The sequence below is a fragment of the Mobula birostris genome, chromosome X, assembly GCF_030028105.1.
Source record: "Mobula birostris isolate sMobBir1 chromosome X, sMobBir1.hap1, whole genome shotgun sequence".
Classification (NCBI taxonomy): Eukaryota; Metazoa; Chordata; class Chondrichthyes; order Myliobatiformes; family Myliobatidae; genus Mobula; species Mobula birostris.
The window spans coordinates 61,095,531-61,121,880 of record NC_092402.1 but is presented as its reverse complement, the minus strand read 5'-3'; the positions used below and the strand labels follow the sequence as shown (position 1 = coordinate 61,121,880).

The following is a 26,350-nucleotide window of genomic DNA, read 5'->3' as shown; positions in this document are numbered from 1 at the left end:
GTCGGGCTGTAGACTGTGAGGATAGGTGAAGTTCTGTTCCTCCAGTTTGTGTTTAACCTTGCCCTGGTATTGGAGAGGCCAAGGCAAAACAAGTTGGTGTGGAAATGGGGAGGGGAATTAAAATGGATGACACCCTGGAGCTCCAGATGGCCACAGTAGATGGAGTGAAGGTGTTTGGTCTCGCCTCGCGTCCAGTCTCACTGATGAAGAGGAGGCCACATTGGGAGCACCACCCGTAACGTAGTTCAAAACGTTTGCTCAAGATTCCAGCACTGCACTGAGATACAGGACACTGTAGGTGCTGCCCTGGTCCACAACAGTTCAAGGACCATAAAGGTAACACTCCATGTTACACTTCTGTGATGTAGGCTGCAAGCTCCAACTGGGCCCGGGTGTGTCCTCAACATTGGGTGCAATCATGGGACAAACAGAGAATTCTGTCTGAAGTCCTGTGATCCCTGGTAGTTTTATTTTATTTCCAGAATCTCTAATCAGTTCCTTAGAAGGTAAAGTCACTCATAATAAGACCATAAGACATAGGAGCAGAATTGGGCCAATCAGCCCATCATGCCTGCTCTACCATTCAATCATGACTGATTTATTATCCCTCTCATTCCTATTCTCCAGTCTTCTCCCCATAACCTTTGACACTCTGACTAATCAAGAACCTATCAACCTCCATTTGACATATAAGACCATAAGGCCATAAGATATAGGAGCAGAATTAGGCCTTCTGGCCCATCGAAACTGCTCTACCATTTATTCATGGCTGATCCAATCTTCTTCACAGCCGCAATCTCCTGCTTTCTCCCCGTATGCCTTAATACCATGATCAATCAAGAATCTATCAATCTCTGCCTTATACATAGAGACTTGGCCTCCACAGCTGCCGGTGCAACGAATTCCACAGATTCATCACTCTCCGGCTGAAGAAATTCATCCTCATCTCCATTCTAAAAGGATGCCCCTCTATTCTGAAACTGTGTCCTCTGGTCTTAGACTATCCCACCATAGGAAACGTCTTCTCTACTACATCCACTCTATGAAGGCCTTTCACTATTCAATAGGTTTCAATGAGGTCACACCTCTTTCTTCTGCATTCTAGTGAATACAGGCCCAGGCCATCAAATGCTTTTCATATGACAAGCAAATCAATCCTGGAATCTCCTTTGAACCCTCTCCAGTTACATCCTTTCTAAGATAAGGAGCCCAAAATGGCTCACAATACTCCAACTAAGGCCTCACCAGTGCTTTATAAAGTTTCAGCATTACATCCTTGCTTTTATATTCTAGTCCTCTTGAAATGAATGCGAACATTGCATTTGCCTTCTGCGCCACAGACTCAACCTGCAAATTAACCGTTAGAGAATTCTGCACAAGCACTCCCAAATCCTCTTGCACTTCAGATTTTTGTATTTTCTCTCCATTTAGACAATAGTCAGCCCTTTCATTTCTTCTTCCAAAGTGCATGACCATACACTTCCTGACAGTATATTCCATCTGCCATTTCTTTGCCCATTCTCCTAATCTGTCTAAGTTCTTCTGTAGTCTCTCTACTTCCTCAAAACTACCTGCCCCTCCACCTACCTTCGTATCGTCTGCAAACTTTGCAACAAAGCCATCAATTCCATCTTCCAAATCATTGACAGAATCAGTTCCCAACGCAGACCCCTGTGGAACACCACCAGAAAAGGCTCCCTTTATTCCCACTCTTTGCCTGCTGCCGATCAGCCACTAATTTATCCATGCTAGAATCTTCCCTGTAATACCATGGGCTTGTAGCTTGTTAAATAGTCTTATGTGTGGCACTTTGTTAAAGGCCTTTTGAACATCTAAGTACCCAACAGCAATTGATTTTCCTTTGTCTCTCCTGCTTGTTATTTCTTCAAAGAATTACAACAGATTTGTCAAGCAAGATTTTCCCTTGAGGAAACCATGCTGACTATGGCCTATTTCATCATGTGCCTCCAGGTACCCCGAGACATCATCCTTGATAATCGACTCCAACATCTTCCCAACCACTGAGGTCAGACTAACTGGCCTACAATTTCCTTTCTTCTGCCTTTCTCCCTTCTTGAAGAGTGGAGTGACATTTGCAATTTTCCAGTCTCCGGAACCATTCCAGAATCTAGCGATTCTTGAAAGATCATTACTAATGCCCCACAATCTCTTCAGCTACCACTTTCAGAATGCTGGAGTGTACACCATCTGGTCCAGATGGCTTGTCTACCTTCAGACCTTTCCGTTTTCCTAGAACCTTCTCCCTAGTAATGGTAACTTCATACACTTCATGAAACTTGACACATGAAACTTTCACCATACTGCTAGTGTCTTCCACAATGAAGAAAGTTGCAAAATACCTGTTCAGTTCATCCACCATTTCCTTGTCCCCCATTACTACCTCTCCAGCATTGTTTTCCAGTGGTTCAATATCCACTCTCACCCCTCCTTTACTCTTTTCGTATCCTCTTTTAATATTCCTGGCTAGCTTACTTTCATATTCCATCTTTACCTTCTTAATGACTATTAGTTGCCTTCTGTTGGTATTTAAAAGCTTCCCAATCCTCTAACCTCCTGCTAGGTTTTGCTTTATTATATGCCCTCTTCTTTGCTTTTATGTTCGCATTGACTTCTCTTGTTAACCACTGTTGTGTCATCTTGGCTTTAGAATACTTCTTCCTCTTTGGGTGTGTATATCCTTCACCTTCCAAACTGCTTCCAGAAATTCCAGCCATTTGCCATCATCCCTGCCAGTGTTCTTTTCCAATCAATTCTGGCCAACTTCTCTCTCTTGCCTCTGTAATTACATTTGCTCCACTGTAATGCTGATACATCTGACTTTAGCTTGTCCTTCTCAAATTTCAGGGTGAATTCTATCATATTATGATCTTTTACCTTAAACTCTCTAATCAAATCTGGTTCATGGCACAACACCCAATCCAGAATAGCTGATCCCCTAGTGGGCTCAACCACAAGCTGCTCTAAAAAGCCATCTCATTGGCACTCTAGAAATTCCCCCTCCTGTAATCCAGCACCAACCTGATTTTCCCAATCTACCTGCATTTTGAAATCCCCTATGACTATTGTAATATTGTCCTTTTGGCATGCATTTTCTATCTCCCATTGTAATTTGTAGACCACTTCCTTGATACTGTTTGGGGGTTTCTATATAACTCCCATCAGTGTCTTTTTACCCTTGCAGCTCCTTCGTTCTATCCACAACACCTTCCAACCCCATGTCACCGCTTTCTAATGACTGGATTTCATTGCTTTCAAACAGAGCAATGCCAGCCCCTCTGCCTTCACTTTCTGTCCTTTCGATACAATGTGTATTCTTGCTCATATAGCTCCCAGCTATAATCTTCTTTTGGCCATGATTCAGTGATGCCTACAACATCGTACAAGGCGTACAAGGGGGATGTCAGAGGTAAGTTTTTCACACAGAGTGGTGGGTGTGTGGAATGCACTGCCAGCAACGGTGGTGGAAGTGGATACAATAGAGTCTTTTAAGAGACTTTTAGATAGGTACATGGAACTTAGAAAAATAGAGGGCTATGCGGTAGGGAAATTCTAGGCAGCTTCTAGAGTAGGTTACATGGTCGGCACAATGTTGCAGGCCAAAGTGCCTGTAATGTGCTGTAGATTTCTATGGTTCTATGTTCTTATCATACATGCCAATCTGAAACTGTGCTGCAGTTTACCTACCTTATTCCGTATACTGCATGCATTTAAATATAATGCCTTCAGTCCTGCATTCACTCTTTCTGATTTTGTCCGCCTTTTACGTTACAACTCATCCGGTTGACTGTAACTTTGCCCTATCCTCAGCCTCTCTTTACTAGGAGTCTCACTACACATTGCCTCTGATTGTAAACCAACTGCCTCATCCTCAGCACGATCACTCTGGTTCCCATCCCCCAGCCAAACTGGTTTAAACCCACATGAAAAACTCTAGCCAACCTGCCCGCAAGGATATTGGACTTGCTCGGGTTCAGGTGTAACCATCCTTTTGGTGAAATCTGATCCCCTGCCCATTGAACCAGTTCCTCAGCCACACATTCACTTTCCGGAGTATTCTATTCTTACCCTCACTGGCACAGGCAGCAATCCAGAGATTACTACCCTGGAGATCCTGTTTCTCAGCTTTCTACCTAGCTGCCTTAAATCTCTCTTCAGGACCTCCTCACCTTGTCTACCTATGTCACTGGTGAAAATATGTACCAAGGCTCTGGCTACTCACCCTTGCCCGTGGGAATGCTGTAGAGCCGACCAGAGACATCCCTGATCCTGGCACCAGGAAGGCAACATACCATCTGGGTGTCTCCACAGAGCCTTGTCTCTGTTCCTCTGACTAAGGAATCTCCTATCAATGCCGCACTCCTCTCCACCTCCCTGTTCTTCTGAACCACAGCACTGGACTCAGTGCCAGAGACACGATCACTATGGCTCCCCCTACTCCTCCCCCGGTAAGTCATCCCCCTCAATAGTATCTAAAGTTATATATTTAATATTGAGGGGATCGGCCACGGGTGTACTCTGCACTGGCTGTTCACTTCCCATTCTTCTCCTGACAGTCACTCCTGCAATCTAGGGGTGACTACCTCCCTGTAGTCCCTGTCTATCACCTCCCTTAGTCTCTCGGATGAGTTGAAGGTCATCGTGCTGCAACTCCAGTTCCTTAATACATTCTCTGAGGAGCTACAACTCGGTGCACCTGGTGCAGATCTGTTTATGTGGGAGGCTGGAGGTCTCCCAGACTTCCCACATCCCACACAGAGTACAGAACACTGCCGCTGGAGCCATTCTCACTAAACTACTATGCCCTAACAGATCAGGAATGAACAAGTAAGGAAAGAGAGGGGGAAAGAGGCAGAAACTTACAAGATACTTTACTTCACCCAAACCTGATTAACCAAAGCCACTGGCACACTCACAAGAATGGCCACTCAAAGAATAGCCACTCTGTTTACATCTGTGCTATTTTTATTCCCCCTTTCCAATGAATCCCTCTTGCTGACTGGTCACTCCTCAACTCAGAGAAACTGTCACAAATCTCTGCCTTTGAGATCTCGATCACTGCCCTGATTCAAAAGTCATTCTTCTCACACACCCCTGGTGCGGATTGCCCAAGTTAAAGAAAAGTGGCTCGAAGCTTTGCTTTTTTACCCAATATACCCAATGACTTGGCTTCCACAGCTATCTGTGGCAATGAATTCCACAGGTTCATATCCTCTGGCTAAAGAAATTCTTCTCATCTCTGTTCTAAAGGAATATCCTTCTGTTCTGAGGCTGTACCCTCTCATCCATGACTCTTCCCACCATAGGAAACATCTTCTCCACATCCACTCTATCCAGGCCTTTCAATATTTGATAGGTTTCAATCAGATCACCCCTCATTCTATTAATCTTCAGTGAGTAAAGACCCAGAGCCAGCAAATACTCCTCATATGTTAACCCTTTCATTCCTGGGATCATTCCCATAAGCCTCTTCTGAGCCCGCCCCAATACTACCACATCCATTCTTAAATATAGGGCCCAAAATTATATTTACTTGTGGGGTATCAATATTAATATTAATTAAATTTTTGCCTAATGTACAGTAACCTTTCAGATTTGTTCCCAAAGTAAGACTGTAACCACTGGGCCTGAGGGAGAAACAGCTCCTACATTGGCCACAAGGTGGTGCAGCTGAGACCAGTGAAGCTGTAAGTCGCACAAACTGCCAACCAACCCATGCTTTGCTTGGAAGTAGTTTGGCCACTTGTGTGAAGTAGAACATAGAACACAAAACAATGTGGAATAGTAAGGCCCTTTGGTGAACCATATTGTGCTGACCTTTTAATCTACTCCACCCTTCTCTCCTACAGAGCCCGTAATTCTCCACTTTTCTTTCATCCATGTGCCTATCTAAGAATCTTTTAAATGTCCCTAATGTATCTGCCTCTACCACCACCACCGACTGTTCATTCCAGGTACTTGCTACATCCTGTATTAAAAAAAAACCCTACTCAGACATTCCCCCCCCCCGCCACCATACTTTCTCCAATTACCTTAAAATTATGCCCTTTTGTATGAGCAATTGCCACCCTGGTAACAAGTCACTGGCTGACCACTTATACAGTTGTGACACAGCCTCTTATACAGTTTATGCATTCACCGGATCTTTGCCCACTCACTTAGCCTGTCTTCTCCTTACATCCTTCTCACAATTTGCCTTCCTACTTACTTATCATTTCTCTAACAGCCATACCTTTGGTAACTTCATCCAAGTTATGGATATCATTGTAAAATGTTAGGTCTCAGAACCCAACCCTGTAGCAAACCACTTACTACAAGCCACCGTGTGGTGGATTAGAATGTAGAATTGTTATTTTTCTTGCGGTTTAACTTTCTCTATGTTTGCTTATAATTTTTATATAATCACCGGTATATGTTTAGATGTTCAGTGAATTTTCAGTAAATGTAGTATAGCTGATCCTGTATTTTTCTGTAAGCTTCTCTATAGTTTGTCGCACGCCTCTGAACCTGATTATTTCATAGGCCAATCTTTATCGTTAGAATATCATGTTATCTTTCTAGTCAGAGCTAGTTTTTAGTATAAGATACCACGACTTCCTTCTTTTTTGTTTGTTCTTTGTTCTTGTAACACCTAGCCATCAGGTCTTAGCCATCAGGTTTTATGCTTCATTCTTAAGTTCCAAAGAACCTCTTAATCATAATATCACCCATATCCAACACAGAAAAAGGCCCATTAATACCTACAAACACAAGAGATTGTGCAAATGTTGGAAATATTGTGCAGCACACACAAAATGCTGGAGGAATTCAGTAAGTCTAGCAGCATCGATGGAGGGCAATAAATAGTCGAAGTTATGGGTCAAGACCCTTCATCAAGGGTGGGAAGGAAGGTGACGGGAGAGGGGAGGGGAAGGAGTACAAGCTGGTAGGTGGTAGGTGAAACCAGATGAAAGGGAATGTGAGTGGGTGGGGAAGAGGGAATGAAGTAAGAAGCTGGGAGGTGATAGTTAAGAGGTAAAGGGCGAAAGAAGAAATCTAATTGGAGAGGACAGTGGACCTTGGGAGAAAGGGAAGGAGGAGGAGAATGAGAGGGAGGTAGATGAGAAGAGAAGGGGCGAGAGGGCAACCAGAATGGGGAATGGAAAAAGAGAGAAGGGAGGAAAGGGGAGAGTAATTACTGGAATTTACAGAAATTAATGTTCATGCCATCAGATTGGAGGCTATCAAGATGGTATGTGAGGTGTTGCACCTTCAACTTGAGTTTGGCCTCATCATGGCAGTAGAGGAGGCTATAAACAGACATTTCAGAATGAGAATGTGACATCAAATTGAAATGTGATCCTGCCTTATTTGATTAGACATGTTAAGGTAAAGCAACTTGTAGGAGGCAATGATCATAATATGATAGAATTCACCCTGCAATTTCAGAAAGAGAAGCTAAAATTGGATCTATCAGTATTACAGTGGGATAACCGGAATTAGAGAGGCATGAGAGAGGAGCTGACCAAAGTTGATTGGAAGGGAACACTAGCAGGGATGATGGCAGAACAGCAATGGTTGCTGTTTCTGGGGGAAATTTGGAAGGAGCAGGATAGATACATTCCAAAGGTGAAGAAGTATTTTAAAAGGAGAATGAGGCCACCGTGGCTGACAAGGGAAGTCAAAGACAGCATGAAAGGTAAAGAAAATATATAATATAGCAAAAATTAGTGGGAGGCTAGAGGATTGGGAAACTTTTAAAAACCAGTAGAGGGCAACTAAAAAACCCACTGGAAAATGAGAGGGAGAAGCATAAGTCACATGTATCAGTATCGCAATGGGATAAAGGGAATTACAGAGGCTTGAGAGAGGAGCTTGCCCAGGTGGATTGGAGGAGGACACTGATGGGAATGATGGCAGAGCAGAGGTGGCTGAAGTTTCTGGGAATAGTTCACAAGACACAGGATAGATATGTCCCACAGTAGTTGTTCTCAAATGGCAGGGGTAGGCTACTGTGGCTGACAAGAGAAAATAAGGACTGCATAAAAGCCAAGGAAAGGGCGTACAAGGTAGCAAAAGTGAGTGGGAAGTTGGACGGTTGGGAAGTTTTTAAAAATCCAACAAAAGGCAATTAAAAAAGCGATAAGAAGGGAAGAGATTAAATATGAGGGCAGACTAGCCAATAATATAAAGCAAGATATCGAAAGTTTTTTCAGTTGTATAAAGAGTAAAAGGGGGGTGAGAGTTGGACCACTGGAAAATGATGCTGGTGAAGTAGTATTGGGGGACAAAGAAATGGCAGATGAACTTAATGGGTACTTTGCATCTGTCTTCACTGTGGAAGACACTGGCAGTGTGTCAGAGGTATGTGTGTGTCAGGGAGCAGGAGTGAATACCATTGCTACTACAAAGGAAAATGTGCTAGGCAAACTGAAAGGTCTTAAGGTGGATAAGTCACCTGGATCAGATGGACTTCATCCCAGAGTAGTGAGAGAGGTTGCTGAAGAGTTAACAGATACATTGGTCATGATATTTCAAAAACCACTTGATTCTGGCATGGTTCTACACCAGTGGTCCCCAACCTCCGGGCCGCGAAGCACGCAGGGGTGCAGTGGTAGCCGGAGCGCACCCAGCACATCTTTAAGAAAAAAGCCGAAATAAACAAGCTAATTAATTAGGTGCCACCCGGCATGTAAATGTCGGCCCAGTTCAGAGGCGATTGCCAATTTCACTTGCTCTACATGATGTTCACTCCTCTTTCAAGGTCACTGGAGCCTTTAGCTGTTCCATTGTTTGGTCAATTTAAACGCCAGCCCAGACAGGCTGAAAAGACAGGGCTGTCAGGATCGAGGTGACATGTTGAATCTACACAAACTTCTAATAAAGTATAGGCGCTGCCATGCTTCCTTTGTAATGACAGTTACGTGCTGGTCCCAGGACAGATCCTCTGACACTTTTCAGAGAGAGAAACGTCGATCCTTAATGCCAAAGAATTTAAAGTTACTGACCCTCTCCACCTCAGTTCCTCTAATGAAGACTGGCTTCTGGGCGGCACCTAATTAATTAGCTTGTTTATTTCGGCTTTTTTCTTAAAGATGTGTTGGGTGTGCTCCAGCTACCACTGCACCCCTGCATGCTTCGTGGCCCAGAGGTTGGGGACCACTGTTCTAGAGGACTAGAAGCTTGTAAGTGTCACTCCACGCTTTAACCAGGGAGCAAGGCAAAAGAAAGGAAATTATAGGCCAGTTAGCCTAACCTCCGTGGTTGGGAAAGTGTTGGAGTCTATTATTGAGGATGAGGTTTTGATGTACTTGGAGACAAATGATAAAATAAGTCAAAGACAAAGGAGAGGCAGTGGGTGTCATTTACTTGGATATTCAGAAGGTGTTTGATAAGGTGCCACACATGAAGCTGCTTAACAAGATAAAATCCTATGCTGTTACAAGCAAGATACCGGCATGGATAGCGTAATGGCTGACAGGCAGGAGGCAGCGAGTGGGAATAAAAGGGGCCTTTTCTGGTTGGCTGTCGGTGACTAGTGGTGTTCCTCAGGGGTCAGTATCGGAACCACTGCTTTTCACATTGTTTGTCAATGATTCAGAGAGTGGAATTGACGGCTTTGTGGCAAAGTTTGCGGATGATACAAAGATAGGCGGAGGGGTAGGTAGTACAGAGGAAGCTATGCGATTGCAGCAGGACTTAGACAAATTGGAAGAATGAGCAAAAAAGGAGGAGGAGGAGAAGGTGGTGGCGCAATGCAGCTCGCAGCGGCCACCCCGGTGGCGATGTCTGTTATTTGTCAAGTAGGGTGCCGTGCACAATCCTGATTTGATGGAGATGGACGTGAGAGCACGGAGGAACATCTGGTGAAACTTCTGAAATGCCTGCTTCGCTGCTGCTGCCACTGTGTGATCCAGAATCTCCGGAGGAGAAGGCCCCGAGTCCTCGGCTTTGCTTGTTGCTCGGTGGCCGGGGTGGGTTCGAAGCGCTCGGCAGAGGATGGTGCTCGGAGAGGCTGTGTCAGAGGGACTGGTCGGAGGCTGGAAGTTTTCGGACGGACTCAGAGTCCGCTGTGGTCGGATGCTTCCAATGGTGCCGCATCGGCAAGTTGTCGGTGCTTGGAGGTTCATGGCAGGGAGAGTTTCTCCCTTCTGCCGCCTGCGTGAGATGATGAGTCTATCGGGACTTTGAGACTTTTTTTTACCGTGCCCATGGTCTGCTGTTATCAAACTACGGTATTACTTTGCACTGTTGTAACTATATGTTATAATTATGTGGTTTTGTCAGTTTTAGTCTTGGTTTGTCTTGTGTTTCTTGTGCTATCATCCTGGAGGAACATTGTATCATTTTTTAATGCATGCATTTCTAAATGACAATAAACAAGACTGAACTGAAAGTGGCAGATGGAACACAGTGTTGGGAAATATATGATAATGCATTTTGGTAAAAGGAACAATAGTGCAGACCATTATCTAAATGGGGAGAAAGTTCAAACATCAGAGATGCAGAGGGACTTGGGAGTCCTTGTGCATCACTCCCAAAAGGTTAATTTACAGGTTGAGTCTGTGGTAAAGAAGGCAAATGCAATGTTGTCATTTATTTCAAGGGGAATTGAGTATAAAGACAAGGAGATAATGATGAAGCTTTATAAGACACTAGACAGGCCACACTTAGAGTATTGTCAACAGCTTTGGGCCCCATATCTCAGAAAGGATGTGTTGTCATTGGGCAGAGTCCAGAAAAGCTTTCACGGATGTGATTCTGGAAATAATGGGGTTAGCATATAAGGAGCATCTGGCAACTTTGGGCCTGTACTCACTGGAATTTAGAAGAATGCTGGGGGATCGCATTGAAACCTACCAAATGTTTAAAGGACTGGATAGGGTGAATGTGGAGAAGATGTTTCCTATGGCAGGTGTATCCAGAGCTAGAGGGCATAGCCTCAAAATTGAGGGGTGGCTCTTTAGGACAGAGATTAGGAGTAATTTTTTTAGCCAGAGAGTAGTAAATCTGTGGATTCCTCTGTCACAGACTGCAGTGGAGGCCAAGACTGTGCGTATATTTAACGCAGACATTGATTGTTTCCTGACTGGTCAGGGGATCGAAGGATATGGCGAGAAGACTGGCGTATGGGGTTGAATGGGATCGGGATCAGCCATGATGAAATGGTGAAGCAGATTCGATGGGCTGAATGGCCTAATTCTGCTCCTATGTCTTAAGGTCTTATGGTCTTATGACACGGGAGAGGTAGTAATGAGGGACAAAGAAATGGTGGGGGAACTTAATAATTATTTTGCATCAGTCATCATTGTGGAAGACACTAGCAGAATGCCAGAAATTGAAGAGTGTCAGGGGGCAGAAGTGAGTGCAATTGCTATTACTAAGGAGAAGGTGCTTGGGAAACTAAAAAGTCTGAAGGTAGATAAGAAGATAGAAGGTCTGGCCCAGATCAACTACTCTCTAGGGTTCTGAAAGAAGTGGCTAAAGAGAATATGGAGGCATTAGTAATTACCTTTCAAGAATCACTAGATTCTGGAATGTTTCCTGAGGACTGGAAAATTGCAAGCGTCACTCCACTCTTTAAAAAGGGAGGGAGGCGGAAGAAAGAAAATTATCTGACATTTAGCCTGACTTCAGTGTTAGAAAGATATTGAAGTTGTCACGTGACCGGCAACAATGAATATAGAATTGAGTCAGGTTTTATAAAAACAAACAAACATTTATCCAACTCTGCTCAATATAAAAAAAAACAGACTAAAATCTTAACCGAAGTAAACTGCTATGCGGCCATTTAACAAACCGCCACTCAGTACTAGTTCTTAAAGCGATAAATGCGAAAACAGTTCTTAAAGTGGTAAATTCAGACACAGTTCTTAGAATGGTAATTTTGAAAGTCCAAGATATTTATACAGTCAATTAGGAGAGACTTTCCTGAAGTAAAGAATTCCTCGAAGACACGACGTCATGGCCGATCCCAGTCAGAACCTGCCTTGTCCGCAGGATTCACGATGACGGAAATAAAATGGTTTAAAGGCACTGACCTTTCCCTCTGAATACTAGATCCTGCACAGCCCTTTCTGCTGCTTTTAGCAGAGGCTATCTTATACAGGTCACTCTTTCTTGAACGAATTCAATAACGGTAGATCCTTTCAACCGTCGAACGACTCCTTCAGGTTCCTGTCTTCACTCTCCAATACTACTGAGAAGGTACATCAACAAATCTGGCAGCTATTGGTGAAACTACCGGCCCAACATTTCTGTACCTTACAATAGAAAGTAAAACTCCGTTTTAAAACTATACTGCGTCATGAGATTAATAAGCAGCGTAGCGGAGTATTTGACTGACGATAACTGAAAACTAACTGCGTCACCAGGGGTCTACACTTATATACCTGGTGAGAACAGGTCATCACGTGACCTCATATCGGCAGGAAAATTACATCATGTGACCTCCACAAGACCATTACATCATCCTCATAAAGACAATCATAAGATATCCATGAAGTATGTAACAAAGTCAATTATTAAGGATGAGGTTTCAAGGTTCTTGGAGGCACATGATAAAATAGGCCAAAGTCAGCATTGTTTCCTAAAAGGCAAATCTTGCCTGAAAAATCTTTTGAAGAAACAACAAAGTGGGAATAAAGGGGGCTTTTGCTGGTTAGCTGCCGGTGACTAGTGGAGGGTGTGCTGCAGGGGTCAGTGTTGGGACCGCTTCTTTTTATGTTGTATATCAATGACTTGGATAAAAAAAGTTGATGGATTTGTGGCCAAGTTTGCGGGCAATACAAAGATAAGTGGAAGGGCAGATAGTGAGGAAGCAGGATGTCTGCAGAATGACTTGGACAGATTGGGAGAATGGACAATGAAGTGGCAGATGTGATATAATGTAGGGAAGTGCATGGTCACACATTTTGGCAGAAGGAATAAAGGCGTGAACTATTTTGTAAGTGGGGAGAAAGATCAGAAACCAGAGGTGTAAAGGGACTTGGGTGTCCTCGTGCAGGATTCCATAAAGGTTAACTTGCAGGTTGAGTCGGTGGTGAGGAGGGCAAATGGAATGTTCGCATTCATTTTGAGAGGACTAGGATATAAAAGCAAGGATGTAATGCTGAGGCTTTATCAGGCTCTGGTGAGGCCTCACTTGGAGTATTGTGAGCAGTTTTGGGGTTCCTTGTCTATGAAAAGATGTGGCATTGGAGAGGATCCAGAGGAGGTTCACGAGAATGATCCCAGGAATGAAAGGGTTAACATATGATGAGCGTTTGACAGCTCTGGGCCTGTACTCGCTGGAGATTAGAAGAATGAGGGGGTAGCTCATTGATACCTATCAAATATTGAAAGGTCTGGATAGAGTGGATCTGGAGAGAATGCTTCCTATAGTGGGTGAGTCTATGACCAGAAGGCACAGTCTCAAAATTAAGGGACGTCCATTTAGAACAGAGATGAGGAAAAGTTTTCTTAGCCAGAGGGTGGTGAACCTGTGGAATTCATTGTCACAGACTGCTGTGCAGACCAAGTCATTAGGTATATTTCAGGCGGAAGCTGATCGATTTTTGATTAGCGGGGACGTTAAAGGTTATAGGGAGAAGGCAGAAGAATGGGGTTGAGAGGGAAAATAAATCAGCCATGATGGAATGTGGAGCAGACTTGATGGGCTGAATGGCCTAATGCTATTCCTAGGCCTTATAGTCTTATGGTCTTAAAATTGCCTTGTGCACCTTCAGAACAATGCCTTGAGATTTTTAAGTCACTTGTGAGAAAGGGTTTCACCTTTGTAGAAAAGACCTTTGAGAATACAGCACCACTACATTGAGACCCAGAGTGTCTGACACAAGTGTCCAGAGCAGGACTTTGAACCCATAGCCTCTGGGACTAAGGCAAGAGTGAACAACCCACTAACCTACAGCTGCCTCTACAATCTGGGCCCCCACCATCAGATGGGATGTGCAGGAGCCTGAAGACCCACACCTTAAAGTTTAAAGATAAAGATAAAATTTAACTTTATTTGTCACATTTACATCAAAACATACAGTGAAATATAAAGCAACACACATAAAAATTGCTGGTGAATGCAGCAGGCCAGGCAGCATCTCTAGGGAGAGGTACAGTCGACGTTTTGGGCCGAGACCCAAGGGTCTCACGCTGAAACGTCGACTATACCGCTTCCTAGAGATGCTGCCTGGCCTGCTGCGTTCACCAACAACTTTTATGTGTGTCACTAATCCTTACCTGCGTGTCTTCGGAATGTGGAAGGAAACCAGAGCACCTGGAGAAAACCCCGCGGTCACAGGGAGAAGCAAACTCCTCATGGACAGCAGAGGAAATTGAACCCCAATCTTACAGCTGGCATTGTAAAGTGCTGTGCTAAATGCTACATTATGGTACTTAGTCCTACTGCTATCAGGTTCTTGAACCCATCTGAAAAACCCTAATTCTACCTTGGATTATATTTCCCCCAATTCGCCCTAATGTGATTACATTCATTTTGTTGTACAAGTTGTGTATAATTTATGTTTAAGTTTATGCTTATGTTAATTTATGCTTGTAATGTACAGTACTGTACTACTGCTGCAAGAAGATAATTTTCATGGCACTTATACCCTGGGTGCGTGTATCTATGACAATAAACTTGAATTTGAATTTGAGATTTACACAAGATAATGTAAAAGGGACTTGTAAATCCTCCTTTTGTTCTTTGTATGTCAGGCAAAGCAGTGAAATATTTACATAGTTTGTGACAAAAAATGCAAAAGAGTAAAGTGTGCTTTGTCTAAGATCAATGGTATCCTATCAGTCAAGTTTCACTTCTATCAAGGTCCTGCTATTGACTTATTGTTCTCATTTCTTTCCTCAATTCCAGGAATCAGGCGATATCTGATACACCACTCAACAGCAAGGCAAAACAGGCTTAATATGAGCTGTAATTTTGTTTCCAGAATGCAGGGGCTGGAGGTTGAGTCCTGAGAACAGAGGATGGATTGACTGAACTGAGCAGTCACGAGTTGGTTTCTGTCCTTACTAGCCCTTACCCAATGGGCTGGGGCTCGGATTACTCTCACTGGCTTTACTATTGAATGTATATAATGCAACAATATCCTGCGGCTTGTTGGAACATCCAGAATATCCAGCATAAAATAGACCACTTGGCCCAAGGAATCCATGCTTTGGAAATGGAAACATCTCCACATGCAGCCTCTGGCTGGAGTTCTGTGCTCAGCCTCCTGGACAGCCACATCTGTGCCAGGTGCGTCGAGCTGCAACTACTTAGGGACCGTGTTAGGGAACTGGAGATGCAGCTCGATGACCTTCATCTGTTCAGGGAAAGCGAGGAGGTGATAGAGACGAGCTATAGGCAGGTAGTCACACCGGGGCCTGGGGAGACAGATAAGTGGGTCACAGTCAGGAGAGGGAAGGGCAGGAGTCAGATACTAGAGAGTACCCCTGTGGCTGTCCCACTTGAGAATAAGTACTCCTGTTTGGGTACTGTTGGGGGGAGATAGCCTACCTGGGGGAAGCAACAGTGGCCATACCTCTGGCACAAAGACTGGCCCTGTGGCTCAGAAGGGTAGGGAAAGGAAGAGGATGGCAACAGTGATAGGGGACTCTATAGTTACGGGGTCAGACAGGCGTTCTGTGGACGCAGGAAAGAAACACAGATGGTAGTTTGCCTCCCAGGTGCCAGGGCCCAGGATGTTTCTGATCACGTCCACAATATCCTGAAGTGGGAAGGAGAAGAGCCAGAGGTCACGGTACGTATTGGTACCAATGACATAGGTAGGAAAAGGGAGGAGGTCCTGAAAGCAGACTACAGGGAGTTAGGAAGGAAGTTGAGAAGCAGGACCGCAAAGGTAGTAATCTCGGGATTACTGCCTGTGCCACATGACAGTGAGTGTAGGAATGGAGTGAGGTAGAGGATAAATGCGTGGCTGAGGGATTGGAGCAAGGAGCAGGGATTCAGATTTCTGGATCATTGGGACCTCTTTTGAGGCAGGATGACCTGTACAAACAGGATGGGTTGTACTTGAATCAGAGAGAGACCAATATCCTGGTGGGGAGGTTTGCAAAGGCTATTGGGGAGAGTTTAAACTAGAATTGCTGGGGGGTGGGAACTGAACTGAAGAGATGGAGGAAGAGGCGGTTGGCTCACAAATAGAGAAAGCTGGGAAACACTGTGAGAGGGAGGATAGGCAGGTGGTGGAGAAGGATGCGCTCAGACCGATGGTTTGAGATGTGTCTATTTTAATGCAAGGAGTATTATGAACCGTGGTGTACAAAGGCTGTTGTAAATCTAGTCAAGAAGAAAAGAAGAGCTTACGAAAGTTTCAAAAAACTAGGTAATGATAGGGATCTAGAAGATTATAAGGCTAGCAGGAAGAAGCTTAAGAAAGAAACTAGGAGAGCCAGAAGGAGCCATGAGAAGGCCTTGGCGAGCAGGATTAAGGAAAACCCCAAGGCATTCTACAAGTATGTGAAGAGCAAGAGGATAAGATGTGAGAGAATAGGACCAATCAAGTGTGACAGTGGAAAAGTGTGTATGAAACCGGAGGATATAGTAGCAGTACTTAATGAATACTTTGCTTCAGTATTCACTACGGAAAAGGATCTTGGTGATTGTAGGGATGACTTACAGCGGATTGAAAAGTTTGAGCATGTAGATATTAAGAAAGAGGATGTGCTGGAGCTTTTGGAAAGCATCAAGTTGGATAAGTCACCGGGACCAGACAAGATGTGCCCCGGGCTACTGTGGGAAGTGGGAGAGGAGATTGCTGAGCCTCTGGCAATGATCTTTGCATCATCAATGGGGACAGGAGAGGTTCCGGAGGATTGGAGGGTTGCAGATGTTGTTCCCTTATTCAAGAAAGGGAGTAGAGATAGCCCAGGAAATTATAGACCAGTGAGTCTTACTTCAGTGGTTGATAAGTTGATGGTGAGGATCCTGAGAGGCAGGATTTATGAACATTTGGAGAAGCATAATATGATTAGGAATAGTCAGCATGGCTTTGTCAAAAGCAGGTCGTGCCTTACGAGCCTGATTGAATTCTTTGAGGATGTGACTAAACACATTGATGAATGTGGAGCAGTAGATGTAGTGTTTATGGATTTCAACAAAGCGTTTGACAAGGTACCCCATGCAAGGCTTATTGAGAAAGTAAGGATGCATGGGATCCAAGGGGACATTGCTTTGTGGATCCAGAACTGGCTTGCCCACAGAAGGCAAAGAGTGGTTGTAGAAGGGTCATATTCTGCATGGAAGTCAGTCACCAGTGGTGTGCCTCAGGGATCTGTTCTGGGACCCCTACTTTTCATGATTTTTATAAATGACATGGATGAGGAGGTGGAGGGATGTGTCAGTAAATTTGCTGATGACACAAAGGTTGAGGGTGTTGTGGATAGTGTGGAGGGCTGTCAGAGGTTACAGCGGAACATTGATAGGGTGCAAAACTGGTCTGAGAAGTGGCAAATGGAGTTCAACCCAGGTAAGTGTGATGCGGTTCATTTTAGTAGGTCAAATGTGATGGCAGAATATAGTATTAATGGTAAGACTCTTGGCCGTGTGGAGGATCAGAGGGATCTTGGGGCCCGAGTCCATAGGACACTCACAGTTGCTGCGCAGGATGACTCTGTGGTTAAGAAAGCATATGGTGCATTGGCCTTCATCAATCACAAGATTGAGTTTAGGAGCCAAGAGGTAATGTTGCTGCTATATAGGACCCTGGTCAGACCCCACTTGGAATACTGGTCGCCTCAGTATAGGAAGGATGTGGAAACCATAGAAAGGCTGCAGAGGAGATTTACAAGGATGTTGCCTGGATTGAGGAGCATGCCTTATGAGAATAGGTTGAGTGAACTCGGCCTTTTCTCCTTGGAGCAGCGGAGGATGAGAGGTGACCTGATAGAGGTGTATAAGATGATGAGAGGCATTGATCGTGTGGATAGTCAGAGACTTTTTCCCAGGGCACAGTTTTAAGGTGCTTGGAAGTAGGTACAGAGGAGATATCAGGGGTAAGTTTTTTTATGCAGAGAGCGGTGGGTGTGTGGAATGGGCTGCCAGTGACGGTGGTGGAGGCGGAAACGATAGGGTCTTTTAAGAGATTCCTGTACAGGTACATGGAGCTTAGAAAAATAGAGGGCTATGGGTAACCCTAGGTAACTTCTGAGGTAAGGACATGTCCAACACAGCTTTGTGGGCCGAAGGGCCTGTATTGTGCTGTAGGTTTTCTATGTTTCAATGTTTCTTGACACCCCCTCCCCCTCCCGTATAATCATTAAACTTCTGGCAAGTCATGGCTCAGTCTTTCCTAGAACAGCTAGTCACATCCTGTTCAACCCTTCCTGATGTGGATAAACTCTCAGTTCTCCTGTCAATGCCTTTGCCTCTTCACCAGTGTCTGCATGTCTCTAGATTACATGGAGACTGGAGACTAGAAAAGAATGAGTGTATGTGTGGATGTGTTTCTGTATTTGTGTGTGTGCGCCTGTAATGGAGATTGTGTGAGTGGTGTGTACGTGTGTGTACTGTACATCTGTATTTGTGTGTCTGTGTGTATGTGTGTGGTGTGTATATGTATATTTGTGCGTATAATGTATGTGGATACTGTATACTGTAGTGTGTGTGTGTAAGAGACACAGAAGAAATAGTAACAGACGGAGACTATTCAACCCCTGTGCCTGTTCTGCCCTTCAATAAAATCATGGCTGCCCTGTTACCTCAGATCACCTCCTACTTACCTGCACTACCCCACAACTAGAGAAGATGGCGACATGACGCAGCGCGCAGCGGCCACTCCGGTGATAAATATCTGTTATTTGTCAAGTAGGATGCCGTGCACAATTCTAATTCGATGGAGATGGACGTGAGAATCACGGAGGAACATCTGGTGAAACTTCTGAAATGCCTGTTTCGCTGCCGCTGCTACTGTGCGATCGAGAATCTCCGGCGGGGAAGGCCCCAAGCTTTGCCTGTTGCTTGGCGGCCGGGACCGGGGTCGAAGCGCTCGGCAGAGATGGTGCTTGGTGCTCGGTGTCGGAGGGCTGGTCGGAGGCTCGAAGTTTTCAGACGGACTCAGAGTCGGCTGTGGTCGGGTGCTTCCAGGATGCTGCATCAGCAAGTTTGCGGTGCTGGAGGTTCATGTCAGGGAGAGTTTTTCTTCCTTCTACCGTCTGCGTGAGATGATGGGACTATCGGGACTTTGAGACTTTTTTTTTACCATGCCCATGGTCTGCTCTTTATCAAATTACGGTATTGCTTTGTACTGTTGTAACTATATGTTGTAATTATGTAGTTCTGTCAGTTTTAGTCTTGTTTTGTCCTGTGTTTCTTGTGATATCATTCTGGAGGAACACTGTATCATTTTTTAATGCATGCATTTCTAAATGACAATAAACGAGGACTGAGTGTCCTCATAATCTAATCTAATCTAATTAGAAAGCTACCCATCCTCTATCTTTAATATCCTCAGCATCGGACCCTCTTTCCATTCAGGGTGGAGGGTGATCTGCTTCCACTCAGATTCTGTGGGTTCTGAGGTGACCCATAAGGCTAGTGTGGTACCCACAGATGGGGGAGGAGGTGTCTGATGGACAGCTGGGTAGTGCTCTCCTTCCACCGTTTCTGCAGGCCCTCTGTGTGCTCCTGACACATGGCCTTGGGTTCTCAATACCACGCTCCTTCACTTGGTGTGCTCGTGGGCCAGAGGTTCCCAGGAGTCAGTGGGGATGTCGCTCTTCTTCAAGGAGGCTTTGGACACATTCTTGGATCTTTTCCTCTGTCTACCTGTCACCCCTTCAGAATAGGGTATCTATTTTGCAAGTCTAGTGTATCTTGGGAGACTAGTCTACTAGAAAGTCTACCTCAAAGAGCCTATTGTCCAGGTAGTCTAGATCCAGCAGTATGTGGAGCGCAGGGATCACTGTTGCCTGGTAGACCATAAGATCTGACTTGATCTTCAAACACTCATTTCCTGAATCGGCCAAAAGCTGTGCCGGTGCATTGAAAGCAGTGGTTAATTTCATCAACAACATCTGAGGGGTGGCTGCCAAGACATGGGAAGTGGTCAGCAGCTTCCAGAGTTTCACCATGAACCTCCGTTGTTAGATAACTGTGCTCCCCAAGCCACAAGAAATTGCAGAGTTGTGAATGGCCCAGTGCATCACGTAAGCCAGCCTCCCATCCTTTAACTGTCTACAGTTCCTACCACAATGGGAAAGTAGCCAACATAATCAAGGAAAACTCATACCCCAGACATTCTCTCTTCTCCTCGCTCTCATCAGGTAGAAGATACAAAAGCTAGAGAGCATATACCCATAGGCTAAAGGGCAGCTTCTATCCCAATGTTATCAAACTCTTCAACGAACATCTCATCCATCAAAAATGTTGATCTCCCAATCTACCTTGCCATGGCACTTGCACTTTATATGTCTACCTGTTCTGGACTTTCTCCATATACGTAACCCTACATTCTGCATTCTATATTTCCTCTTCACTTCATCAATGTACTTAAGTATGGAATGATCTGTCTAGATAGTTTTTCACTCTATGTATCTCGAGACACTTGGCAATAATAATCCGATACCAGTCAGCAGGGACAGGTTAATATCCAGCGGGGAATGCTTCCCACTGGCACATTCCAAGCTGCAGGAATGTGTGCTGAGGAATGTATTGAGGCTCACTGCAGCCACCTTGAAGGCTCTGTGGTGAAGGACCGCAGCCTAGATTCCTGCTGCTGGACGTGAGGGGTTGAGCCTCTCAAACACTTCACAGATGTTGAAGGAATCAGCAGTGGCTTTGGCCTTTTTTAACTGAATGTATTGGACTGACACGAGAGAAAGGCATGCACCAATTTTACCTACTGTAGGAAGGATGAATAAAGCTAATCTAATCTAATCGAAGTTTAGAGAGGGTGCAAAGGAGGTTTACCAGGATGTTGTCTGGATTAGAGAGCATGAAAAGTTGAGCGAGTGAGGTCTTTTCTCTTTGTAGTGAAGAAGGATGAGAGGTGACTTGATAGAGGTGTACAAGATGATAAGAGGCATACATGGATTGGAGACTTTTTTCCAGGGTGGAAATGGTTAACACGAGGGGACATAACTTTAAGGTGATTGAAGGAAAGGGGGCAAGTCAGAGGTTGTTACTTTACACAGAGAATGGTAAGTGCATGGAACGTACTGCCAGGAATGGTGGTAGAGGTAATTACGTCAGGAAGATTTAAGAGATAGGCATGTGGATGAAAGAAAAATGGAGGGCTATGGCTGTGTAGGAAGGAGAGGTCAGATTGATCTTGGAATAGGTTAAAAGTCAGAAAGACATTGTGGGCTGAATGGCCTATACTGTGTTGTACTGTTCTATGTTCTACAGTATGTATTTCAAATGAATGGAGAAAGACAGGGCAGATTGATAGATGGCCTTTGTCTTGTGAATGTTGAGTTGAAGTCCCATCATTAGCTGTCAAACTCTGGTTGAATTACTGGTCCCAATGTTTTTGCAAACTCTAAACTTTCAACATATCAACAGGCTCCCTTTCCAGGAAAGCATTTATTAACCAGCGCACACAGCTGCCACAGTAACAATTCTCGTTAATGCTACAGATAACATTTATTGATTTCAAAAGGAAGAGTGGGGTGTTTCAGATCACTGTCTCCCTCCTGTGAAGTGGGTGGAATGTTTGCTCGTGTTGCAGTGCTGAGTGTCCAGGGATCACCATATTATCCCCATGCCCTCTTCTCTGGGCCGGAGGGATTACAGGGAGCGCTAACTGCAAGATCTTTTAAGAGTCATACAGAGATTATATTACTAGGTCGTTAATCCTGAGAGAAAGAAAGAGGCTCAACGTGCATTGTGGGAATGGGTGCATAGAGCCACTGGGGTTAAGCTGCTGAACAAGTAATCCACAGAATGAAAATCGAACAAAATTGCAGATGCTGGAAACCCGAGATAAAAACAGCATCTGTGCAGAGAGAAACCATCAACATTTCAAGTTAAGGCATCTTCATCAGTCATCCAAAAATCTTAGTTCAGATTCAGTTAATAGTAAAGATTTTTTTGAAAGAACTCATTGTTAATAGAGATGTGAATACCCCACTGGTGTCCTGCACAGAAGGAAATCTTCCTCATAGTCTTCTCCACTTAAGTGCGTATGTGCCTCCAGGCCAATTACTGTGGTTGACTCTTAAATGACATAGGAAGCCACTCAGTTCAGGGGCAATTAAGGATGGACAATGAATGCTGGGCTTGCCAAGCACATTCAATATAAAGTGGGAAAATTAAATTCAATTAAGTAGGGCCAGTGGACCAAGGGATGGCAGATGGAGTTTAAGAACATAGAACACTACAGCACACTACAGGCTGTCACGTGTCCAGCAACAAGGAATATACAAACATTTGTATAATTGAGTCAAGTTTTATAAACATTCATTAAACTCTGCTCGGCAATAGCGAAAAGTATTCAAATGACTAACTTAACCGGAAGTCAACTGCTATACGGCAACTCTGGAACAGTTCTTAAAGTGGTAAATTCGAACACAGTCTTGAAGTGGTAAATTTGAAAGTCCAAGTGATTTATACAGTCAGTAAAGAGAGACTTCCCTGGAAATGGATTTCTTCGAAGACGTGACATTACTGCTGATCCCGTCCAACGGATTCACAGCGAAGGAAATAGAACGGCTTAAAGGAACTGACCTTTTTCCTGGATGGCGAAAACTGCACAAAACTTCCTGATCTTGCACTTTTTTCTTTGTAATAGAAATGGCACTCACTCCTGCTCCCTGACACTCATGGGCCTCTGGCATACGGCCAGTGTCTTCCACAGTAAAGACTGAAGCAAAGTACTTATTGAGTTAATCTACCCTTTCTTTGTTCCCCATTACTAACTCACCAGCATCATTTTTGAGTGGACGAATATCAACTCTCACCTCCCTTTTGTTCTTTACATAGCTGAAAAACGTTTAGTATCCTGCTTTATATTATCAGCTAGTTTGCCCTCATATTTCATCTTTTCCCTTCTTATAGATTATTTAGTTGTCTTTTCTTGGATGTTAAACGCTTCCCAATCACAAAACTTCCCACTCACTTTTGCTACCTAATGTGCCCTTTCCTTGGCTTTTATGCAGTCCTTAACTTCCCTTGTCAGCCACAGTTGCCTATTCTGCCTTTTGAGAACCTCTTCTTCTGTGGGACATATCTATCCTGCGCCTTGTAAACTATTCCCAGAAACTTCAGCTACCTCTGTTCTGCCATCAGCCCGTCAGTATCCTCCTCTGATCCACCTGCGCAGGCTCCTCTCTCATGCCTCTGTAATTCCCTTTATTCCATTGTGATACTGATATATGTGAGTTATGCTTCTCCCTCTCAAATTGCGGTATGAATTCAATCATATTGTGATCACTGCCTCCTAAGAGTTCCTTTCCATTAAGCTCCCTAATAAGATCTGGGTTATTGCACAACCCAATCTAAGATGGCCTTTCACCAGTAGGCTCGAGCACAAGCTGCTCTGAAAAGCCATCTCGTAGGCATTCAACAAATTTCCTCTCTTGCAATCTGACTGATTTTCCCAATCCCCTTGCATATCGAAGTCCACTATTACAAATGCGACATTTCCCTTATTACACGCCTTTTCCAGCTCCCTTTGCAATCTCAACCCCACATCTTGGCTACCATTTGGAAGCCTATATATGATTCCCATAACGGTTTTTTCACCCTTGCAATTTCTAACTCCACCCACAGAGATTCGAAATTCTCTGACCCTATGTCACCTCGCTCTAAAGATGTAATTCCATTTCTTACTAACAGAGCCATGCCACTGCCTTTGCCTTCCCGCCTGTCCTTTTGATACAAAGTATATCCTTTGATGTTAAGCTCCCAACTATGGCCTTCTTTCAGCCATGACTCAGTGATGCCCACAATGTCATACCAACCAACCTCTAATTGCACCACAAGTTTGTCCACTTTATTCAAAATGCTACGTGCATTTAAATACAGCACCTTCAGTCCTGCATTCTTTGCCCTTGGAAAAGATGTGCTGGCATTGGAGAGGGTCCAGAGGAGGTTCACAAGGATGATTCCAGGAATGAAAGGGTTCCTCACATATGCGAGGAACGTTTGATGGCGCTGGGTCTGTACTCACTGGAATTCAGAAGGCTGAGGGGGGGATCTTATTGAAACCTTTCAAGTGTTGAAAGGCCGAGACAGAGTAGATATGGAAAGGGTGTTTCCCATGGTGGGAGAGTCTAGGACAAGAGGGCACAGCCTCAGGATAGAGGGGCGCCCTTTCAAAACAGAGATGTGGAGAAATTTCTTTAGCCAAAGGGTGGTGAATTTGTGGAATTTGTTGCCACGTGCAGCTGTGGAGGCCAGGTTGTTAAGGCAGAGATTGATAGGTTCTTGATTGGGCATGGTATGAAAGGTTACGGGGAGAAGGCTGGGATCTGGGTTTGAGGAGGAGAAAAAAAAGGATCAGGCATGATCGAATGGCGGAGCAGACTCGATGGGCCAAATGGCCTGATTCTGCTGCTGTGTCTTATGTCTTATCACCAGCCCTGGCAGCACATGCCAGACACCAGTCGCCCCCTGTGTAAAAAAAAAACTTGCCTGCATATCTCCTTTGAACTTCTCCCCTCTCACCTTAAATGCATGCCCTCCAGAATTAGCCATTCTGACACAAGGAAAATGATACTGGCTGTCATCTTTATCTATACCTCTCATCATCCTATCAACCACCAAACTGGAAACTGGCCTCCGGGCCACACACCATCCTGACTTGGAAACGTGTCACCGTTCCTCCACTGTTAGCGGGTCAAACCCTGGACCTCTCCCACTATAAGCGCTGCAGGGCTACCTACCCACATCTCAAGGTCTGGAGTGGTTCAAGGGGGGAGCTCCCCACCACCTTCTCAAGGGCAACTAGGGACAATTAAATGCTGGTTCAGTCTGTGAAGCCCACGTCCCTGGAATGAATATGAATATATATCTAAAATATGGCAAGGACAGGGGCGGAAAGTTTTAAATAGAATGGGAGGGGCATGTGTAAGTACTAGCGTGACCCCATTTGCGCTGAAGGGCCTGCGCAGTGGTCTTGTAGCAAAATGGGTTGTCCAGCTATCAACACGCTCTCTGTTCTCTCCCCACCACCCTAGTACTGGATTTAGCACATATTCCCTCAGGAGGAGAGCAAAAGGACAATTCCACCCCCCTCCATGAGCTACTGATCAAAGTCAAGGTTTAATCACAGCTGCAGTGCACATGATGCAGTCACAAGCATCACTGTGACTCAGTCTGCATATCCTTTCCAGAAAGTTTGTGAGATATGGATCAACTGCCTGCAGATGTTTAAGATAGAATGCAGGAGGCTGAGAGGTGATGAGAGGCGTAGATAAGGTAGATGGTTGTAGTCCTTTTCCCCAGGGTAGGGAAGTCCAAATTTAAAGGCCATGGGTTTAAGGGAAGAGGGGAGAGATTGAAAGGGGGCCAGAGGGGGGTAATTTCTTCATACAGAGGGTGGCGAGTGTGCGGAACAAGTGATAGTCAGCAAGGAAAGAGTGGGCCCAAAAGCCTGTTTTAGTGTGGTAGGACTCAGTGGCATTGTATTTTAAAGCTTGTGTTCACACTAAGACGTGAGAGAGAGCTTGCCATCGAATCGTACTGAGTCCTGCCTGCCTCTCCAACACCAGATGTTTCTCTTCAGAATTCAGGAACAGGCAGGACAGTCTGCTGGGAGACAGAACCGAGCCTAAGTGAACAGTACTTCTCGTAAACACGCTAATGATTCATTTCCACAGTGCTGACTGTTGGCCCACATTTGCAGAGTCTGAAGCAATAGCAAAAAAATACTGGAAGTTGTTGGCAGATCAGACAATGTTTGACACAGGGCAATGCCAGCATTCGGAACTGGAGGATATGACAATGAGCACGATAAAAATAAAGCAGGAGCAAAATCAACGAGACAGGAGAAGAAATCCTGTTCACTGTGAAGTTGTGGGAAGGTTGAATGGGCCTGTTGGACCACAGAGTGATACAGTACAGAGGCCGGCCCTTCAGCACTCACCGAGTCCATCCTTACCATCAACCTTCCATGTACTCTGAACCCATCTGAACTTGATTCTTCCCACACTCCTGTCACATCCTCCCGCATCCCACCCCTCATCCACACACACTTACAGCAGACAGGGTGTGTGTGTATCCTTGTCTGTGTCTGTATATGTGTGTGTGTCTGTGTCTTTGTGTGCATGTGTATGTATTTGTGTGGGTGTCATTTGTACGTCTGTGTGTCTTTCTGTGTGTGTGTGCCTTTGTGTGCGTGTGTGTGTGTGTGTGTGTGAGAGAGAGAGTGTGTCTGTGTGTGTGTGAGAGAGAGTGTGT

General features: G+C 44.7%; 1 protein-coding gene and 1 long non-coding RNA gene across 4 annotated transcripts in view; one reads left to right on the top strand and one right to left on the bottom strand.

The window, feature by feature from the left end:
* The window catches only part of rdh5 (retinol dehydrogenase 5 (11-cis/9-cis)), a 124,182-nt gene that overhangs the window by 93,641 nt on the left and 4,191 nt on the right, over positions 1-26,350 (top strand). For 2 of the 3 annotated variants that reach the window (XR_011883907.1, XR_011883906.1), the window contains exon 7: positions 14,861-15,244. The gene's annotated coding sequence lies outside the window, so the exon portion shown is untranslated. Of the gene's footprint in view, positions 1-1,971; positions 3,508-14,860; positions 15,245-26,350 lie in introns of those variants that run through there. The other variant, XR_011883908.1, reaches the window with a different exon arrangement.
* LOC140191750 (uncharacterized) overlaps positions 1-26,350 on the bottom strand; it is a 222,434-nt gene that overhangs the window by 192,934 nt on the left and 3,150 nt on the right. The window lies entirely within an intron of this gene.